At 34.6% G+C, this 6,521-nt stretch overlaps 1 long non-coding RNA gene across 1 annotated transcript; it reads right to left on the bottom strand.

Annotated features, from left to right (window-relative positions):
- Positions 1-1,698: 1,698 nt before the first annotated feature.
- On the bottom strand, positions 1,699-5,353 carry LOC131631376 (uncharacterized). Its single transcript, XR_009292669.1, has 4 exons — positions 5,109-5,353; positions 4,910-5,014; positions 2,231-2,333; positions 1,699-2,088 (listed from the first exon to the last, which is right to left on the bottom strand). It is a non-coding gene; the product is annotated as an uncharacterized LOC131631376 (long non-coding RNA).
- Positions 5,354-6,521: the final 1,168 nt, after the last annotated feature.

Genomic DNA, 6,521 nt, shown 5'->3' with positions numbered 1-6,521 from the left:
TGGAGTTAGATCTTTGAGATTTGATCGTGTCAGTACCGTTCGTAGTGACTGAATTAGATCTTGGAAAGTCTTCGGTCGTGTCTTCACCGTTCGTGATGATAGAATTAGACCTCCGATAGCTTGATCGTGTCAGCACCGTTCGTAGTAGCTGAATTAGATCTTGGAAATGATCGTGTCATTTACCGTTCGTAGTAAATGATTTAGATCTTGGAAATGATCGTGTCAGTACCGTTTGTGGTGACCGATTTAGATCTTGGAAATGATCGTGTCATTTACCGTTCGTAGTAAATGATTTAGATCTTGGAAATGATCGTGTCAGTACCGTTTGTGGTGCCCGATTTAGATCTTGGAAATGATCGTGTCATTTACCGTTCGTAGTAAATGATTTAGATCTTGGAAATGATCGTGTCATTTACCATTCGTAGTAAATGATTTAGATCTTGGAAATGATCGTGTCAGTACCGTTTGTGGTGATCGATTTAGATCTTGGAAATGATCGTGTCATTTACCGTTCGTAGTAAATGATTTAGATCTTGGAAATGATCGTGTCAGTACCGTTTGTGGTGACTGATTTAGATCTTGGAAAGTTGGAGCCTGTACCTGTATTCTGCAAAAAGTAGAGTTAAACCTATGCAATATCATGATGCATGGGTTATGTAATGAGCTTCTCAAAACAAATGAGTTACTTTGCATGTTATGTATGAATTTTTATGTAGTAATGTATGCGATGTATGAATATGTTTATGATATATGGATATGATTTATGTTGCCTTGATTGAGAAAATAAATCTCTGTTTCATTGTAGTCTGGACATCTGGTTTGGTCTTGAAGATGCTTAGTTGGGGATTTATGATTTCGCTTGGGGATGGTTAGTACTTGATGTACCCTGACTGGGGGTACAGAAAAAATAGGGATAAACCTTGTTGGGGAGCCATGCCTTTATTGTTGGAAGACATCTTCTTAGTGATTGCTCTGTGGGGAGCTATGTTACTTGACGTGTGGGAGGACTTTTGATTACCTCGGACATTGTCTTTTTGCCTTTCCTACTAATAGATTACTAACTGTTTCTATTGGAAAGAGAAAAAATGGATGATAATCATGTTCATATGCATATGCTCATTCAAAATCATTATTGGACGTTTGCGTATTCGTAAAGAAAAAGAACTTTGAAAGAAAGAAATAAATTGTATTGAGAAAAGCCATAAATAGGCGAGATGAAACATATTGTGTGTTTTTGAAAAAGGTAAAACAGAAGAAAAACATAGCTATGTAAAAATCACTACGCCAAATAAGCTATTTAATAGCACTTTTTTTTGTTTTTGATAGCGCTTAAAAGTGCTATTAACCGCGCCGCTATTGTAAACGGTTTTTGTTTAATAGCACTTTAAAAACGCTATTAAAGTACCTGTTTATAATAGCATTTTTTCTAAAGCGCTATTGAAGAATGCATTTTGTGTGTGTTTTGATTTGATTTTGACAGCACTTTCAAATTAAGTGCTATTAAAGGGCACATGTTTGATAGCGTTTTCAAACAAAGCGCTAATATATGATTCATGTTTGATAGCACTTTTAAAGAAAGCGCTAATATATGACTCATGTTTGATAGCACTTTCAAAGAAAGTGCTAATAAATGACTCATGTTTGATAGCACTTTCAAAGAAAGCGCTAATATATGGTACACTTCTTCTTCTTTTTTTGCTATACATAATATCATTCTATTGATGTGCAAATATCAAAAAGCTACATTTAGTTCAATACTAAATAACACTTTAAGTTACTCATTACATATATATTATGATCCATCAATACCAAATAACATTTTAAACCAAATCTTCTTGTTTACAAATATCATAACATATAGAGGGTATTTAGTGTACTTAAATTTTTTTTTGTAGATGCATGCATTCCATCTAAGAGTACTTTAATCTAAATCCCAAAACAAAAAGAGAATAGTCCCTGTCAATCCTCTTCTTCCGGCCATCTCTAGAGGTGGAGGTATAGAACAATCAAACAACAACAATGCTGTTCCTTCAAGACTTTAAAGCAATATGCATCTCCATATTAAGCTATACATTGTCCTACATGTATCTACAAAGTAGAAAGACATAATCAACGTATGTGGCCATAGAATTATTATAGAAATATGAGTATGATTAAAAGGGTCTCATTTACACTTTTTATCTATTTCTAAATAATTGGTCTTTTATTGTATCATTGGAACATTCATTACCTTTACTTATGATTTAGGAAAGAGGTAGCAAATGGTATTCCAACTACAAATGAATAATGCATTCAAGCTTTGATTTTTCAATTCCACGAAACACAACCTCCACCTACATTCAAGGAGAATAAAAAATTTAAAAGTAAAGTCTTCAGGAAAACTCATACATTCATAATCACATTTATTATATATATGCACTCATACACTAGGATAGCCATCCAAGTACTGCAGTGAAGGATATGTCTCCATAAGACCGACCATCAATGAATTCAGTCTCAACATATGCAATTAGATTAAAGAAAAGAAAAATTACTCAACTTCTAATAAGATAATCATTCCTTCATTTTTATCATTCTTTGCATTTGGTCTAATTAGCATTACATTACAAAAGCAGTTAATAAAAAATTAAGAGTCTTTACATTTGTATTAGCAGAGAAATAGAGAATCAATCCGCAATACAGTGTTTTGAATCAGAATATTAAGAACACAAATTAGTCATTTTTTTAAATCAAAGCTCAACATGGTTTAGTCAAAAAGGATAGTCAAAGCTTTTCATGTTTAAATATATATAGCAAAAAACAGAGATGACATGAACATGAACTGAAGCAATGACAAAGCACAAACTGAACAACTATGATCCAAAATATTCAGAGCAAACCAAATTTTGATGCTAACAGTTAAAGTATACCCTATGTTACAGACGAATTGCATTGAATAATATGAATACAAATTGTTTTTAGTGTGATTCAGCTAGAGACTAATGCTAATCCAAACCAGATTAAAAAAATTAAAAAAACCAAAATATTGAAGTTGACAAAATGAAGAGAACCAAAACAGTTACATGACAAGAATCCGAACGGGACTATTGCAATTTTCAATTGTAACCATCAACTAAGACCAAATTGCAGATGAATTGCATCAAGTAACACAACTACAAACAACGATTTGTGACATTTAAAGCTAAATATGATTCAGTGAAATACGATTGGTAAAACAATTGAAGATGAAGATATTAAAGTATAGCAAAAATTGAATTCAACAAAGTCCTCAGAGCATAATTCTGATCCAAACAATGAATGCCAAAATATTCAAAGCATGTGAATTTTCAACTGTTATCATCCTAGTAGTGTCAACTTAAAAGTGAATTACATCATGTAATACAAATACAAACAACAATTTTCGTCATTTGAAGTTCAATTCAATGACATTCGAATGATAAAACAATTACAAAGAGACCAAAGCAGAGCAAAAAATAAAGCTAACAAAATGAAAAAAAATCCAATCAGTTACAAAATTTAAACATCATTCTGAACCAAACGAATGCAAAAATGTCGGCAGTATATTTTTCAATTGTAACAACCTAAGAAGACCGGGTTGAAGGTGAATCACATAGAATAATACGAACAATAAACAATTTCCAATCATTTGAAGTTCAATTCAATGACATTCGAATGCTAAAACAATTCAAGTACAAAGAGACGAAAGTAGAGCAAAAATTAAAGTTACAAAATGAAGAAAAATCAAATCATCTATAAAACTAGAAAACGGTTCTTAACCGAACGAATTCAAAAACTTCTAATGCAAATCAATTTTCAATTGTACCCATATGAGAGGACCAAATTGCAGGTGAATCACATAGTATAATACAGGTGCAAAAAATGATTTCCAATGAGGAAATCATTTGAAGTTCAATACGATTCAATCCAATCCAATCAAATCCAAATGCTAAAACAAAAGTTCAAAAACATTTAAATAAAGCAAAAATCAAAGTGAACAAAATGAAATCAATTACAAAACTATTTCAAAAAAGTAGTTTTCATTCAGTGTCTAATTCAGTTCTTTCTATGTTATATAGCTTGGGAAAGAATTGTACTTCACTGTTGGCTCCCAACACATTCCATTTGGTGCATCCCCACAGGTAAGCCATGCTTTTTGTTTTATGCAGGATGTGAGGACACCTTAGACTCTTAAAACCCCATGAGCTATATTTATATGCAACCAGTACCAACACCCTTCAGCTCACAATCACCAACCATTCGCTCATGCTACTGCACTTTCAAACTCTGTCAGCCTCACTTCTGCCACACCATCATCCAAAACCCCATTCACGAAGCTAACCCACCAGTTCCAACAACCACGACGCCACCTATCCATTTCCTTTCCATTTCTATTTTCTCTCAATTGAACCAAACTCCACCCTTCACAAAATCTCTACCTACAATCTCACACAAACAGCATACTCACGTTCCACTCACAATGACCAACATTTTCTCCGCCTTGTACGTCGTTCCCTCCATTCTCATTCAACTGTTTCCATTTTCCTCACATTACTTTGTGCCATAAATCAATTTCCACTTGTCCCTCCGTCTTACATCCCACCTGCGTGAAACAACCAAAACACTCACTCAGCCAACCTCACATATACCCAACATTCGCTCCACCTTCTGAACGCTTCCGCCGCCGTAAACCGAAAGAAAAACAAACTGCTCACATCCTCCTTCAAACCATTACCCTGCATTCACCATCGCATTTCTCCAACCCACTCCCAACAACAATATCCAGCACACCCCGCACAGTACGAACCACCCTTCCACTCAGCATAATTTCATTGGCAGATTCTCTTGATAGAAAGAAACACTTACTAGACAAAATAAAAACAGAAACACCGCAGAAAGCTAAAAAAAGTACCTGATTATTGGTGAGACGTCTTCTAATAGCTCTTATCTTCTTAGGACGCAAATCCAAAGGCAAGTATTTCTTATTCTTATAAACCCTCAATGCCGACTTTTGCTTCTGTGAAATCATAGTCAAATTCATACACAATCAATGAAAACCCTAATTTTACAATTTACAACATAAAGCAATAGTCTGAGAGAAGAAATATTACAAAATACAAATGAACAGAAAGATGACGGTGGTGAGCTGAGGAAGGCTGAGTCCGACGGAGATTGAGTTTTCTTCGTTCTTTCTATTCGAGTGGAAATCGGAGGCGAACAGTGCATCAATCGGAGGAAGAAGAGGACTGAGGTAGAAGAAAATTGACTGAATCGTTGAATCGGAGGAAGAAGAGGATTATCGATGAATCAGAGGAAGAAGAGGGTTATGTGTTCGTGAAAAGTTTGTCCACGAAAACCAAAATTATCCCCCAAAAAGAATTTTATTTTTATAATAAATTTTATTTTGTATTATATATTTTATAATTAAATAGCGCTTTCTGCAAACGCTAACATACGGTAGTCTAATAATAGCATTTTTAATAAAGCGCAATGTTAGTGAAGATTAGTGAAAAAAAATTAATAGCGTTTTTTAAAAAGTGCTAACATAGTGAACAATATTAATAGCGTTTTTAAAAAAGTGCTAACATAGTGAAGAATATTAATAGCGCTTTTAATAAAGTGCTATCTTAGTGAAGTTTAATAATAGCGTTTTTTTACGAAGTGCTATCAAAATCAGGTTCACAATATCTTATAATAGCGCCCGAGATTAAAGTGCTATTATAGATGTGTTTGTTTCTTTTTTAATAGCACTTTATTTAAAAGTGCTATTAAATTAGGTGATACAAAATATCAATTTTGGCATAGTGAATAATCCTATTGAGTTCCCACTCTGCTATTGCTATTATGTCTTCGAGCATCTCATCCCATGCTTGTTGGAGAAAGGTGATTGAGTTGATCGGAGTCCTTTGAACTTGTTGTTGTAGACGTATTTGATGAATGATGGGAACGAGACATAGTCGTACGCTTGATCCTTAACTTTTGCCTAGACCGCCTTTTCAGGTTTTCAGTCTAGCAGGATACCCTTTTTTGCCCAAGTCGCCCTTTCGGGTTTTCAACCTGACGGGTGTACATATTTTTTTTCTATATATCCCTAATTTTTGCCCAAACCTTTTTGGTTTGCCGGGATGCCCTTACTTTTGCCTAGGCACGTCGACCTAGCGGGTCATGTTTTATGCGTAGTATTTTTTGACTATGTCTGCGTTCACGGGTTGTGGGAAGTCCTCTCCATCCATAGTAGTGAGTATCATCGCTCCTCCGGAGAAGATCTTCTTGATAACGAATGGTCCTTCATAGGTGGGAGTCCACTTGCCCCTAGGATCACCTTGTGGTAGAATTATTCTTTTTATGACCAAGTCACCAATTTGATAAACTTGTTGCTTGACTCTTTTATTAAATGCTTTGATCATACGTTTCTGATAAAGTTGTCCATGACAAACAGCCGCAAGCCTCTTTTCATCAATCAGGTTTATCTGATCTAGTCGAGTCTGGATCCATTCATCTTCATCTAGCTCTGCTTCTTTCAT

Source organism: Vicia villosa, unplaced genomic scaffold (genome assembly GCF_029867415.1).
Source record: "Vicia villosa cultivar HV-30 ecotype Madison, WI unplaced genomic scaffold, Vvil1.0 ctg.000816F_1_1, whole genome shotgun sequence".
NCBI classification, from domain to species: Eukaryota; Viridiplantae; Streptophyta; class Magnoliopsida; order Fabales; family Fabaceae; genus Vicia; species Vicia villosa.
Note: the sequence above shows the minus strand (reverse complement) of the source record. Positions and strands in the feature narration are given on the sequence as shown.